This window comes from Alligator mississippiensis, chromosome 1 (assembly GCF_030867095.1).
Source record: "Alligator mississippiensis isolate rAllMis1 chromosome 1, rAllMis1, whole genome shotgun sequence".
In the NCBI taxonomy this organism is placed as follows: domain Eukaryota; kingdom Metazoa; phylum Chordata; order Crocodylia; family Alligatoridae; genus Alligator; species Alligator mississippiensis.
In genome coordinates this window covers 29164500-29180386 of record NC_081824.1, presented here as the reverse complement: position 1 = coordinate 29180386, position 15887 = coordinate 29164500, and the positions used below count along the sequence as shown (strand labels likewise).

The following is a 15887-nucleotide window of genomic DNA, read 5'->3' as shown; positions in this document are numbered from 1 at the left end:
GCAGCTGTGGGAGCTGCTCTTCACCACGCTTCCTGGGACTGTATTGCCAACCACATGCATGTGCATGTGCACATGGTGTCCCTGCCTCTGATCACCCTCTTCCCACACCTACCCCCCCACCCCACCCTGGCCCCAAACTGGAACTCTGCCAGCCTGCAAGGGGAAATCCAGAGTTTCCAATGTTTTTCTTCTGTAAAAGAGAAAATTTGCATTTTTCCACAGCAAACAGAAAATCTGGATACCTGGTGATAGCTGAACTTCACTTAGCCTTCCATTAGGATAGTGTTTGCTCTGCTATGGTAGGTTTTATGGACATAGAAGGAGAGCTCAGAGGAAAGTATTTGTCATCTGTAGATGCCATACAGCATATAGAACATGAATTTAGCTATTAACTAGTTGATTTAAGCAAGGATTTGGTTTCAGTGAAGAGAGAGGGGGCAGATCTGAGTGTATGTTCTCACTGGATTTAGCTAGGCTTTAGAGAAAGTACTCTGCCTTGCAGGGTGAGACTTTACCAGCCCTAGGAATAAATCTTTTATATGCTGACTGCAATGCCTGTTTTGGATATGGGTTGCAGATTTCTGCTTTATAAGCAACTGAAAACCACTCAGCTGTTAACTCACAGCAAAAATATGGCTACCTATAGAGCTCCCCAGATCCTTTGTTTGTTGGCAAAAGAACAAAGAGACTGTCTTTCTGTTCAAGCTGCAAGGAGTCTAGATGACAGATACTATATATGATGGCCCCACTACAGATACTGAGAAATTATCTCTAAAAGATCAAAAGGAAACATGTGAGCCAAAAATCTTGAAGACTAAATGGAACATTTCCTTTGAAATGTGTACAAAAAACAAAGCAGAGAAGTTTATCTAAAGACTCATTGATTTATTTACTTTTTAAAATAAAGTTTTAAATATTCAAAATACTGGTTACTATGATTGTGCATGCATCAATCATTTATTTGCCAAGAAAATATGTGCTCTGTTCATTTCCATAAGTGCTTTTATCAGGCTCCTGTCTGTGTTAGCTGAGCACCTTCCAGTTGTGTATTAAACAAGACTCTGTCACGTGGTCTTTGTTCTCTTATCCCTTCCCCAGAGGGAGAAGTGTGTGCAGTGAACTGTCTCCTTCTTAAAGGTCATTTTTGGTTTTGGTCTAGGACTTTTTTAATGTGTATGTTTGCTATATATTCATTTTAGAGAAAAAATATTGAAGGTATTTGCCACTGGAGCAGAGGGGGGCAAGGTTTGTGATGGTCCTTAATTCCTAAGGGAGTTCTTGCCAGTCTTGGACCAGCCCCTGCAAGAGTTCCCTTCGCACAGTGTTCTCCTCTACACTCCATTGGACCAGAAGAGGAAAGATTTCTTTGCCTCAGACTGTTAAGGGTGAAGTTCATATTACACTTAACATTTCACAGATTTAGTGTGATCTAAGTTAGAATGTAATGCAAGCAGTTGTATGTTAAGGGTTAAGACAGTTTCTTGCCTTCACAGCTTTGACTTGCCACTATAAAACTGCTGAGCAGGGGTGAGGCTAGGAACCAGAACATCTGAGCTCTATCCCTGCTGGTGGCAAGGAGGGGAATGCAGGGAAAAAGTGTTTGGAGCAGTGTATCCTGAGATACTGGAGGACTGAAAGTTGCTTGTTTTATCTCCATGGAGCAGACTAAAGTTACATTAACACAAAGTAGGTAGTGTGGCCCGGAGTTGACCCTTGCCTGAAGTGGCATAACTTTGAGATGCTCAGAGGGTACTTAGTATGAGTTAACTCTTTAACATGTGAAGGTTTGCATTTTAAGCACCCTTAGTATGGTTTAAGTGTATCATGTAACTGTTTAAGTGTAGTATGTAACTTAGCCCTATTCGGTAATCATCTAGATATGCTGGCATAGGGCACACAGCACTTAGAAGACAAATAAGGCCTTGAATCCTACAAGAAGCCAGTGAAATGAGCAGAAGACCATTCTCCTGTTAGCCTGTGCTGCTGTGGAGAGATGCTAAAATATTTTGTCCTAGCTGGAGTTGCCTAAGCACTGTAGTTTCATGCACAGCTATATCACCCTGCTGTCATCAAGCCAAGATATGGCAATGGCATTTGTAATTAAGGCTAGGTATCATTCTCTAGCACAGAATCCCCTAGCCACCTAGGAGCTGATGAAATGAGTTACTTGCAGATGCTGCTACTCAAGGGTTTAGTCTCAGTGAGAAATCCAAAAGTATTGAAATGACCAATTATGGGTGTGCAACTTCAACTGAAAAAGCTACACTCACTACAAACTCTTCCATATGCTTTCCTCTGCCCACCAGCATCACCTTTGTTTTATGGTGTTTAGATTCCATTGACTATTCTTTATCCATGAACTGATCTCTCCCAGTTACTGGGCCTTTTAGTAGCAGTCGTATAGTTGTAGGTAGTGAAGAACAAGTAGAATAGCTGATTGTCAGCATCGGGATGGTTGCAGCCCCAGCTTAGGCTTATTGTCAGTATGGGGACTGAGCAGCCCAAAGTCTTAAACTCAGCCAGGGCTGTCTGGAGTGGGTGGGGAGAGGGGAGGCTGATTAGCTCCCCCTGGTCAACAGGTTCAAAACTGCACACCCAGCGGCCCAGCAGGTCAGCAAGTGCCAAGTGGGGGAACTCAATTGACTCCTCCCTCCTTGGCATGTTCACCATTAAATTACTGTTTACAAGGAGCTTTAGTGTCTACATGTACATATGGAAAAGAACTCGAAAGAGAATTGATCCTTTTGGAACTCCACAGACCAGAGGTCTTCTCAGCTATGTGCACTTTCCCATCAAATTAAATACATTTCTGCAGGAACCATTCAAGCCATTTTAGTGCATTCCCCATGAACCTCTACTGTGGCAGTATCCTGGGATGACAGCATGTAATGCTGCAGAGGGGTCCGGAAGGATAAGCATTGATGTCTGTTCTTTTTCCATGGCCAGCGAAACTCTTTCACTTCCATGTCCTGACCTATTGTGCTTGACACAATTTGCTCAATGTTATCCTTGATGGAGCAGACCTTCACCTAGTTTCTCTACAGTCCTTTTCTGGAATGGAAAGTTCTGATCTGAGCAGTAGTTGCCTAGAGTCAATTTGTCCAGAGCAGAGTTTTTCAGTCTTGGTTGCACTACTGTGTTTCTGAAGAAAGGGAAGACACCTTCTCTGAGTGATGCAGTGACATTCTTTCACAAGTCAGAAAGAGCATGGCTCAGATTTACAAGTCTTGGGACAAGGCCGCCTTTGGGTATCCAGTACTAATCCATGAATTAATGTACTGAACTCCAAGAAGAGAGGTGAGCTGCTCACTGGTGAGTGTAGAGGGGGTCGATCCCCATGATCTGAGACGTCTATGATTGAATCGGAGTCATCGGTTTAGTTACCTGGAAGAGCTTGGACCACTGCCATAATGAGGTGATGGTGTGTCCAAGACAGTTGCTGGACTGTAATGTTCTTGACTTTTAGAATGAAGATCAAAGCCATGGTGTGACCAGCTGCCCAGAAAAGCCTATAGAAGCCCCTCATCTCTTTCCTTGCGTACTTGCTTTCTACCTGCAGCTTTGTTAATTTGTGTTGAAGTCTTCTGCTAAGACAAATCTTGGTATTTCACAATTGTAGACAAGATATAAATGAGCTCTTAATGAAACTTTTGCCTGTGACCATCTATAAGTGAGCTGAAAATCTGTTAGCTCTGGCTCTGGCTCCTATTGTCAGATGAATGAATACAAATGATGGTGTCTTATCTGAGGTACTTCTTTTGGATTTGATTGATGGCATACTGCCAGTTTTCTTATGCTGCCTCAGTCTGGAATGTACTAAATATCCTGGCAGAAAGGACAAAAAAAGGGAACTATCACAGAGGTTGTAGATATTGTCCAGCCAGATCTGGTCACACAAGCTATCCTGGTGCTTTATTACTGACAAGACTGGGAAATATATGGTATTTGCTCTTTGAGATTGTGTGGAAACTGCCATGCTTCTCAGCTTAACGTGCCTTAGACACCCTTCATGATCTCCTTGAGGGTAGCCTGATTTAAGTCTGATGCCTCCTCCAGCTGTCCCTTTTCTCAGGCAAAATCCTGTGATCTGATTACTCTACGTTGGACTGTCAGGCTGAACGTCCCTGTAAATCACTGTGATCATCTCAGTTTGACTTCCATTCAGCATCCTTCAGTTCTGTTCCCTTAGGTGCCCATGTGGTGCCTTAAACCAATGTAGGATTTATGCAGAACAACATTTCAAATAAATGTATCTTAACAAAGCAGCAGCTCACATGGATGCCTAAACACAGATACCTAGCTTACCAGGCAGTCACCCTTCTTTTACACAGAGACTTTGGTAGATCAAAAATTCTTCAAGATCCCTAGCTCTGTCTTCATCACACTTGTATATCCCAGTTTTCAGAAGCAGACCCCCTTCCCTCCAAAGACTTAAAAAAAATTATATATCCACAGCATGACATTTGTGACTTGCAAATTGATAATTGCAAACAGTATTAATGATAACACAGTCTTAACTGTAATTACACTTGTCACAACCAAATTAAGCAGTGCCCATGCTACAAGCAAGAGATACCATTCAAAGCAGTTTTATTTTGCACTAGGTTAACTAAGGGTTAACAAAACGATAGTAACAGCCTTCTCCGCTGTGCATGCCAACAAGAGATTTATAGCTGCGCCACTAACAGAAATGAAACTTTAACCTTCTGTGCTTTATATAAATCATTATAATTGGTCAGAGTGAACAGGGAGTAGCCCTGCGATAGAACCCTAGCGAAAACCTCTATATAATTGGCGATTCTAATTAAATTTATGACGTGGCGAAAAGCAATTGGCTATTACACAAATAAAACCCGCTTACACTTCCGCGAATTCGGAGACCTCCGCACACACCTTGGAGACCTCTGATCACACGTATCAGAGTAATTTGACAATCTGATCAATTGCCAAAGTCGCCCCGTCTTCGACCAAAATTTAGACGTAAATCAACCACTGCTGGCCCGAACATTTCTGCCCAAACACTTTTGCAGACTGACCTAATGAACTCTAAGCTGTAACTAACCAAGTATCTCTGACCTCCGTCATTCACCACCTTGACGACGTAAGTAAACAATCTCCTATAACCAACACGCGTCAGTGCCTGGTTAATTTTACGCCATCCATCACTACCTGCCTGCTGAGGCGATAGTTTAACTGCCCGGGTGGGAGTCAGGGAGAGCTGCTGGCCAGCTGCCCTGAGTCCCGACAACACTAAAAATTAATTGTCCAATATTACAAACCCATGTCAGCTGCTATGCAGGAATGGATGCTGGAAAAAATTATACCAATCAAGTTTCTTAGATACCTTTACTTGTGCAAATTTATTATTTTTGTGCCATCATGCACAATACTTAGTGGGATGATAATGCCAAATACAGTAATATCCAACATGCAGTAACACAGAGATAAGCCAAGGGAAAATTTGAATTTGTAACAGCATCAGCAATACCCAAAGAAGTCACTGTTATTTTTCAACCATGAAACTCATGGGAATGTTAAAAACATTTTTTCTATAGGATGAAAATGCATAACATAGAAATAATATAAATGCATCCAAAAATAAGCAAACCATGTTGCATACAATTGCATTCAGTTCCAAAATAAGGAGAAGTTCTATAGCAGAGCGTTATAGCACTTCTACAAAGCAGAAGTCAGTGGCTCCCCTTCTCACCCACGTCTAGCCTATTGTTTGCAGAGCTGTGATATGTTACCCTGCTAATGATAACAAAAACACTACTTGAGTTCCTGGGCACAATAAAGAGCTGGCAAAAATGTTAATCATGATTATTTTTTACCTGGCTCCAGTGTCCCTCTCCTTCCCCTTCCCCCACCAAAATCTCTTTCATTTTGTATCTGCCTGAATCTAAATATTTTTTGCATATGGGCAAAAATAAGAAATGAGATCTGTAGAGTAAAGCTTTATTCTTTGAACGACTGAAAGTAATATTCCTCAGTAATTCTCAAGTGCAGGTCATTCAGAAAACCATTCCATTGCAGTTTGTTAAAGACATGTCATTATTTTGGAATGCAGCAGCATCAATATGTCCAAGGCTTGTAGCAAAGTACTTGTTTGCAATGGGTAAAAATTAACTTTAAGAACACTAGCAGTTACAAATACTTTCAGGATAAACCTGTTACCGAGGAAGATGGAGATGGAGATCCAAGCATAAGAGAAAAAAACAGAATGAAAAGAGAAAAAGACCTGATTACTTTTGACAGAGATATAAAGAAAATTTTATCTGGCTTGACCAAGGATGCTCAACCCTGAGCTCACAAACCAGATCCAGTCTACAGAGCCACGTAATCACCCTGTGAGTTGCTCCATGAGCCCAGGTATTTTTTTTGGGGGGGGGGAAGAGGGGGGGGAAACAGACAGTGGCAAGTAACAGTTCCACTGCTCCCCCACTGCCAAATTTCCAAACCCATCATGTCCGGATAGGCCCCAACCAGGCCAGCCCCACACAGAGGAATTCGGCCCTGTTCCTACACAACTGGATTGAGCTGATGCGGTTATGTAGGATCTGGCTCCAGCCAGGTAATTCCTGTACAGCTGGATTGGGAACCAGCTGGGCCAGCACCATATGCCAGATTGGGCCCACAGATGGATCTGGCACCACACACCCAGCCTGTGAGCCAAAAAGGTTGGGCGCCACTGGGCGAAACTGATCATCTAACCCAGTGGGGATTGACCTCCAGCCCAGGGGCTGAATATGACCCACAAGGCTGTGTCATCCAGCCTGCAGGACTTCCCATAAATCCAGAAATCTGATGGCAGCAAAGCAGTGGCAACACTGTCACAGCTCCCCAGCATTCAATTTCTGGACTTGTGCATGGCCCCATATGCACGAGGTCATTCCTAGGGATGCAGAGTGGGCCCTATTCAATTCAGACTCGTATTCGACCCAAATCGGAGACAGTGATTCGATTTGTTGATTCAGATCACTGTCCCTGATTTAATTAATCCAAATCCAAATCTGAAGAGTCAATGTTGATTCAGAGAATCAGCTATCCAGACATAGACACAGCTTTAAATGTTTTTTCCACATACCTCGAGGTACCAGCAAAGCTCATGAAGGCTGTGATGCTGGGATGGATGAGCATCCTACAGGACCACAGGGTTGGGGACACATGCTCAACAGCGAACCCGGAAGTGGACCGGAAGTACTTCTGGTCCTCTGCTGGGGAGCATGCAGGGGGGCCCCCTGTGCCCTCCTGGCTCAGTGATCAACTGCAGGGGGACCCCAGGTGCCCCCCCAGCTGGGGGGAGAGACATGGGGGGGGGCACCAGCATGCTCCCCAGTGGGCCCAGAAATGGACTGGAACTGCTTCTGGTCTGCTTCTGGGTCTGCTGCCTAGCACACTGGGGACCCCCCCCCGCCCCCCTGCCCCGCACTCCTGTGGGACACTCCATGTGCCTCAGCATCATAGCATTCACAAGCCACGTGGTACCTAGAGGTATTTAGAAAAACATTTAAAGCTGTGTCTATGTCCGAATCTCCGAATCTTTCCAAATATCTCCGAATCAATTTGGGTGGTTCTGATTCGATTTGGAGAGATTAAAGGGTCACCTGATTTGATTTGGATTCAGAGATTTGGGCACCGAATTGGGCTGAATCTCTGCCGAATTGAATTGGAGACCGAAGCTTCGCACAGCCCTAGTCATTCCACAGCCAGATGTGCAGAGTTAGGCTAGCATATGGGGCTGGACCAAAGTCAAATCTGGCGCACAGGGCTAGGCCAGTGCACAGGGGTTGCTCCTCAGCTAGATCCAGGGCATGGGGCTGGGCTGGAGCTAGGGATGTGAAAGGCTAAACAATTAATCATGTAACTAGTAAGTGCAGTGATAACTGGTTAGTTTGTTGGTTATTCTTTAGCTCGAGGTAGGCACAGTCTGGCAGGGAGGTGGGGGAGAGAAGCTACACAGTGCCCTGGCAGGAATCAGAAGGCAGCAGGGCAGGCAGGAGGAAGGGAGGGAGGAAGGAAGGATGAGGGAGGGACAAGGAGAACTAGTACCCATAGCCTAAGGGTTGGGCAAAATACGGCCCACAGGCAAGACTCGGCCCACCAGGCACTTTCATCTGGCCCGTGGGCACCCACCAACTAATGGTACCCCACCCAGCCCTTCCTCCTAGGAGGGTAGGACTGAGTTGCTCACATATACACACGCCCCCAACATACCCTATTGTGCCTTGCCCCCACCGTCGTGGGCAGAAAAGCCCAGCCCAGCCAGCCAGCAGCTTCTAAGCAGGGCTGCTGCTACCACTGCTGCAGCCACTGGGGACCTGCTCGGCTTCCCCGGCATCCCGCTCACTCTGGGCAGCACGTAGGGAAATGCTGAGAGTGGGGGTGGAGCTCCAGCTGTGTGGGAGCATGAAGCATGGGGCTGGGGCTGGCAGTAGCATGAAGCCTGTGCCAAGGAGGGTGGTGGCAGTGCACAGCTCAGGTAGGCAGCAGGTGGGTGTGATGGAGGGTGGGAAGGTGTGGAGACCCCCCCAACAATCCTCCCATTGCACACAGTACTGGTAGGCAGTGGCAATGGCAGTGGCAGCAGCAGGTTGGGGCGCTCATGCCTGGTGCAGGCGGTGCCTGGTGTCATACAGCTCTGGCCAGCACCACACATTGTGTCAAGGGGTGCAGCCCCTGCCTAGCTGTCTCTATTGCCAGCACTCCCCACCACATATGAGCAGCCCCTACACTCGCACACCATGAGAGGGAAGCCCCATGCGCTGGAGCCGGCTGCTTTTCCCAACTCCTGCCATGCAGGTCCCAGGATTCTGGCAGAAGTGGAGGGGAGCCCCAGCCCTTGCTTCCTGGCAGAGTCTCGGGACCTGCATGTGGGGCTTCCCTCCCATGCCACATGAGTGTGGGGCCTGTGCGTGCATGATGGGGAGCACTAGCAAAAGAGACAGACCAGTGGAGGCTGCACTCCTCACCCCAATGTGCAGCACTGGCCAGAGGCGTGAGCTGCTGGGCACCTGTGCTGAGTCACAAGCACCCCGAGCACCCCAACCAGCTGCTGCACCATGAGAGGAGTGTGGGGGGAGTCCTCACACCCCCCACCCTCCCTCACACCCCACAAAATCCATAAACCACACCCTGCCCCCAGAGCCCCCCGCATATACACATCCCAACATACCCTATGTCCCCCCGACACACAGCCATACCCCCTCACACACTCCCACACCCCAGCATATGCACACATACACAAGCACACCCCCACACAATATACAAGACTAAGAATTTATTTTTGAGTCATTATTATGCAATCATCTCTATATATGATATACAAACACAAGCCATGACAAAAATCTTTTTGTAATAAAATTAAAATATGTTATAGTAGGTGTTTGACTTCTAATGTATGATTTTTTTTTTTTCTGGTTCTAAGATGGCAACCCTCCACACCCAAAAGGAGTATTTCCAGGGTGGCGGCAGGGGAGGGACTTCCAGTGGCAAAGTTAAGGGGTTGGGGTGGGACTTCAGGTCCCAAGATGGTGACCAGGGGGTGGGGCAAGTCTCAAGGGGCAGAGATTCATAGATTCATAGATTCATAGATGTTAGGGTCGGAAGGGACCTCAATAGATCATCAAGTCCGACCCCCTGCATAAGCAGGAAAGAGTGCTGGGTCTAGATGACCCCAGCTAGATACTTGTCTAACCTCCTCTTGAAGACCCCCAGGGTAGGGGAGAGCACCACATCCCTCGGGAGCCCGTTCCAGACCTTGGCCACTCGAACTGTGAAGAAGTTCTTCCTTATGTCCAGTCTAAATCTGCTCTCTACTAGCTTGTGGCCATTGTTTCTTGTAACCCCCGGGGGCGCCTTGGTGAATAAATCCTCACCAATTCCCTTCTGTGCCCCCGTGATGAACTTATAGGCAGCTACAAGGTCGCCTCTCAACCTTCTCTTGCGGAGGCTGAAAAGGTCCAGTTTCTCTAGTCTCTCCTTGTAGGGCTTGGTCTGCAGGCCCTTGACCATACGAGTTGCCCTTCGCTGTACCCTCTCCAGGTTATCCGCATCCTTCTTGAAGTGTGGCGCCCAGAATTGCACGCAGTACTCCAACTGCGGTCTGACCAACGCCCTATAGAGGGGAAGTATCACCTCCCTGGACCTATTTGTCATGCATCTGCTGATGCACGATAAAGTGCCATTGGCTTTTCTGATGGCTTCATCACACTGCCGGCTCATGTTCATCTTGGAGTCCACTAGGACTCCAAGATCCCTTTCCACCTCTGTGCCACCCAGCAGGTCATTTCCTAGGCTGTAGGTGTGCTGGACATTTTTCCTCCCTAGGTGCAGCACTTTGCATTTCTCCTTGTTGAACTGCATCCTGTTGTTTTCTGCCCACTTGTCCAACCTATCCAGGTCTGCCTGCAGCTGTTCCCTGCCCTCCGGCGTGTCCACTTCTCCCCATAGCTTTGTGTCATCTGCAAACTTGGACAGAGTACATTTCACTCCCACGTCCAAGTCGCTGATGAAGACATTAAAGAGTATCGGTCCAAGGACCGAACCCTGCGGGACCCCACTGCCCACACCCTTCCAGGTCGAGACCGACCCATCCACCACGACTCTTTGGGTGCGACCCTCTAGCCAATTCGCCACCCACCGGACTGTGCAGTCATCCACATCACAGCCTCTTAACTTGTTCACCAGTATGGGGTGGGATACCGTATCGAAGGCCTTCCTGAAGTCTAAGTATACGACATCCACCCCTCCTCCTGTGTCCAGGCGTTTCGTAACCTGGTCATAGAAAGAGACTAGGTTGGTCAGGCACGATCTGCCCGCCACAAACCCATGCTGGTTTCCCCTCAGCATAATTTGTCCTGCCGGGCTCTCACAAATGTGAGCCTTGATAATTTTTTCAAATACTTTACCAAGGATGGAGGTGAGACTGACCGGCCTATAGTTGCCCGGGTCCTCCTTCCTCCCCTTTTTGAAAATGGGGTCCACGTTAGCCCTTTTCCAGTCCTCCGGGACTTGGCCCGTGCGCCACGAGCATTCGAATATTCCCGCCAGTGGCTCTGCAATGACGTCGGCCAGTGCCTTCAGCACCCTCGGATGGAGCCCATCCGGGCCTGCCGACTTAAAGGCATCCAGTTCTTCCAAGTGACTCTGCACCACCTCAGGATCTACGCAGGGAAGTCTGGCGCCTTGCTGCTGCCTCTCTACAACCCCAGTGAGAGACTTGTTGTGCCCCTCACTTAGGAACACTGAGGCAAAGAACTCGTTGAGGAGTTCAGCCTTGTCCCCCCTGTCTGTCACCAATTGTTTCTGCCCATTTAGCAGCGGTCCTATTCCTCCCTGGGCCTTCCTTTTACTCCCAATGTATCTAAAAAACAATTTCTTGTTGTCCTTTACTTGGGTTGCCATCCTCAGCTCCATGGTAGCTTTGGCCCGCCTAACTGCCTCCCTACAAGCACGAGCAGAGGAGGTATATTCATCTTTAGTGATCTCACCCTGTTTCCACTTTTTATGTGCTCCCCTTTTGGCCCTTAGGCTGCCCTGGATTTCTCTGGTCAGCCAGGGAAGCCTCCTGGCCCCTTTCCCTCTTTTGCCTCGCTCGGGGATCATCTTGCTTTGCGCCCAAAGGATCGTTTCCTTTAGGCACAGCCAGCCTTCTTGGGCACCCATCCCATCAAAACTCCTACTCTGCAGTGCTTCCCTGACTGATCGCCTGAGTGCAATGAGATCAGCTTTCCTAAAGTCTAGCACTTTCACCCTACTAGTTACCTTACCCACTCGCCGTCTTATGTTAAATTCTATTATAAGGTGATCACTGTCTCCCAGATAGCTACCAATCTGGAGGTCCCCTATCATGTCATCTCCCGTTGCCAATACCAGATCCAGTATTCCCCCTAGTGGGACCATGCACCTCCTGTGTCAGGTGGAGGTCCTGTACACAGGTTAGAAACCTGCGTGAGCGATGGGACCTTGCTGTTTGCATCTCCCAGCAGATGTCCGGGTAGTTTAGGTCCCCCATGACTACCGCCTCTTTAGCTTTTATGGTCTCCGAGAGTTGCCTCAGGAGCCCCACATCTATTTCTTCCCCTTGGTGTGGGGGTCTGTAACAGACCCCTACCACCAAATCCCTTTCTCCTTGCCCCCCATGTAGCCTAACCCACAATCCTTCTACTTCCTCAACCTCGGATTCTGTCTTGATGAGGGTTGATGTGTATTGCTCACTGACATAAAGTGCAACCCCCCCCCCCTTTCTTCCCCGACCTGTCCTTTCTATACAATCTATAGCCCTCAATATGTACCGCCCAGTCATGGGATGAATCCCACCAGGTCTCTGTTAGCCCCACTAAGTCATAGGTGTTTAGTGCAAGCAGGAGCGCTAGTTCATCCTGCTTGTTCCCCATGCTCCTAGCATTAGTATATAGGCACTTGAGCCCTGCGACTGGTGCCTTTGCTGCCCCCCCGCTCCCAGTCCCATGGGGCCCATTGTTTCTTACCTTCTTGTTCCTTACCTGTTCTGTAGTGCTAGCCTCCCCATGGCTTTCAGGTTCCCAATGTTCTCCTTCTTCAGGCTGGGCTGTCCTTGTGGGTGCCACATGGTTTGGTGGTCCACAGCTTCCCCTGCCCTCGTACTCCCCTCCCCCCGACGAGCCTAGTTTAAAGCCCACCGGAGGAGATCCGCCAACCTAGAAGAAAACACACGCTTACCTTTGGGGGACAGGTGAAGCCCATCCCAGCTGAGCATGTCGTCGTGATGTGCGGGTCATTGTCCAGGAAGCCGAAGCCTGCCTCGAGACACCACTGCCGAAGACGCCAGTTGGTCTCTCTGATGCAGTTCTCCTGCCGTCTTCCTCGTCCGGTCACTGGTAGGATGGAAGAGAAAACCACCTGGGCACCGAACTCCTTCAGCACACCGCCCAGAGCACAGTAGTCCGCCATCAAGTGATCGGGGGTTCTCAGAGCTACCTGTGCAGCCTTCAAAAGCTCACCAAACCTTGTTAAGCAGTCCTCCACCCAAAATAACTGTCCACCCCTGACCTAAGAGGATAACAAACAGAAGCCTAATGGTTTATCAATTAAGCAATTAGCTCCTGTTCACAGGTGCTCCCTCCTTCCCAGTGCAGGGATTCACCTGGGCTGTGCTGTCTTCTTGGGCTTGCCGCCTTATCCTTTCCCTGCGGTCAAAGGGCTCAGGGAGCCCAGAGCAGCTCTCAGCAGCAGCTGTGTCCAAGCTGCTATGTTATCAGTTAATCATTTAACCAATATAATTATAGATGGTTCAATGAATATTTTTTTACTGATATTTAAATCCCTAGCTGGAGCATCACATCACACTTTTGGACCAACCCCATGTTCCAATCCTGTGTTGAATCCGGCCCACAGATAAACCGTGGATCCAGCCCACAGACCAGCTTTCATCATGCCCATGGGGCCGGAAAGTTGAGCACCACTTATCTAACCTATTACTTTCCTTGTTGTGTTAATAGTATTGGGAAAAACCCTAAAAGTGCCTTTCAATATCATCTTTTTGTAGCGTAGGAAAGATGGCCAAGCAAACTAGTTACAAGAAGACTAAGATTCAATTCCTGGTTTAGCTACAGATATCCTGTGTGATAGTGGATAAATCACTTCCTTTACCTGTGCCTCAGATCTTTGCTTCCCTGGATACAATGCTTCCCTACCTCAGGAGGATGTAGGATACACTTCACTAGTGATGACAAATAGCTTGTGGTGCAAAGGTTCATATAAGCACTTAGGCAGAAAACAGACATCACCTTTATGCCACTGTAAAAATTTTCTTGGTGGCACAAAGCCCAAGCAAACAGATGTGCATGCCCCTTCTCAGACCACAAATGCTCAAAATTCTGGTCATGGCAATAGTTAGTAAGAATGTGCACCACTTTTTGTGGCAGATATCTGTTTATTTTATAGTGGGAGAGTGCAGGCACTCCTGCACCCAAGGCTGGTACTCCTAGGACTTCAGTGTCCCAATCCTGTCTGCCCTGGGGACTCCCTTGCAAGGGTCAGGCATGCAGGATTCAGCCCCTGAACTCCCAAGAACACCTGACCAGGTTTCCTGCTTGCAAGGGCACACCCTGGGAATCCTTTAGCAAGGGATTCGCTGGGTGCCAGCATCATGTTCCAAAACAGGGCATGAGGCTCACCTTGAGTCGGTTCCTCCTCATTTCTTAAGCCCTGGAACCAGCAGGGACCCAACCCTGTGGTACAACAGGTGACATCTGGGTCACCACCCAAAGTAATGGATCAGCTGTGCCATGCTTTGTGGCAAGGCACATCCCAGGACAGCTGATCCTGCTCCAAGGATGATGTCTGTTTATAGCCTTAAATATTGTGTTGGGCATGGTGTAAAACACAAGAAGGTCCCCTCTACACATTACAGGTATCACACAATTAACTGGTTAATAGTGCAACTACCTGGAGACCAGCTCCACATGCAAAGTAGCTATCACATGATAAAAAGCTCCAACAACCTATAAAGTTAGATCTCAAAAAAATAATTGAGATTTATGTGCATCTTTCTGCAGAAAGTCCTAGCATAAGGCACTTTCCCAAGACTGCCCTCTGCACACTTTGTCATGCTGCTCACACTATCATAGAGGAAGTAGATTGTCAAGCAATCTAAAAGCCTAAGCATTTAGAGAAGGTTAAGCAAAAGTCATCCAGAAAGGCTTGGATGTATGGCAGTTCATATTCTCTGCCTGAGCCCATGGCTGGCCACTCTGGGACTATAATATGAAACACATTTTTATCCCAGTTCTGTATTAAACACAGGCTCTGGGATCTAGCCTGTTGGCTGATATCCCTCCTGTTTGGTACTTTCAGGTTAGTGAGCTGATGCGGGTTGTGGAGTGTGCACTTACCTTTGGAGAAAAGTGCCATTTGCTTCCACTTCAGGCCAGGTGAAGTGAACCAGACCCCCTGGCAGTGAACATCTTTGGACATGTTTTAGTCAAAAGCATTTGGAATATGAAATAAACTACCAGTATAACAATACAAGTTCTTTTAATTGTCTGGCCCCATACCGTGGTGCAGGTATGAGACTTGGAAAAATCTGAATACGTGTGACACAAAAACATGCTATGTATTTTACAGAACCAGTTATATAAAGGGTGGTTCACTTTCTTTCTGGGGTGAAGGGGAGATTTAGGCACTGATGCAGTAAAGCTGCTGGAGTAGTAGTTGCTATGAATTTATATTACTTTTAGGATTTTATAGCATGTGGCTGTGCTGGGTATGAGGGTGGGATTTATTTCCAGGTACAAAATAAGAGGCTGAATTCAGGCCTTCTGGAAAGGAGAGCACAGACTGGCAGTTCTTTGCTTTGGGGTAGGAGACTTTTGAGGAGGACTTTAGGCTTTTGGGGTTGTCTTTTTGCAGGACTGCTAGGCTGCTAACTTTTCAAAAGTAACTTTCCATGAAGACAAAGCCTCTGTAATGCAGGTGAAAAAGAAAAACCTGCAGCATCCTTATAGGCTCAGCAGTGCTAGGCTGGTTAGCACTACGGACAAAAGGGACTTGGGGGTCATGATTGATCACAAGATGAACATGGGCCTTTAATGTGATGCTGTGGCTAGTAAAGCAACCAAAACACTGGTTTGCATCCATAGATGCTTCTCAAGCAAGTCGCAGGACGTCATTCTCCCGTTGTACTCAGCCTTGGTGAGGCCGCATCTGGAGTACTGCATCCAGTTTTGGGCCCCACAATTCAAAAAGGATGTGGAGAAGCTTGAGAGAGTCCAGAGAAGAGCCACGCGCATGATCAGAGGTCAGGAAAGCAAACCTTATGACAAGAGGCTGAGAGCCATGGGATTCTTCAGCCTGGAAAAGCGCAGGCTCAGGGGTGATCTGGTGGCAGCCTATAAGTTTATCGG

At 47.6% G+C, this 15887-nt stretch overlaps 1 long non-coding RNA gene across 2 annotated transcripts; it reads left to right on the top strand.

Moving 5' to 3' along the window:
• Positions 1-4867: 4867 nt before the first annotated feature.
• On the top strand, positions 4868-14975 carry LOC109284396 (uncharacterized). Of its 2 annotated transcripts, none has more exons than XR_002091845.2 (3): positions 4868-5101; positions 6164-6350; positions 14839-14975. It is a non-coding gene; the product is annotated as an uncharacterized LOC109284396 (long non-coding RNA). The 2 variants fall into 2 exon arrangements; XR_002091844.2 differs by having other exon boundaries at positions 6164-6372.
• The last annotated feature ends 912 nt before the right edge of the window (positions 14976-15887 follow it).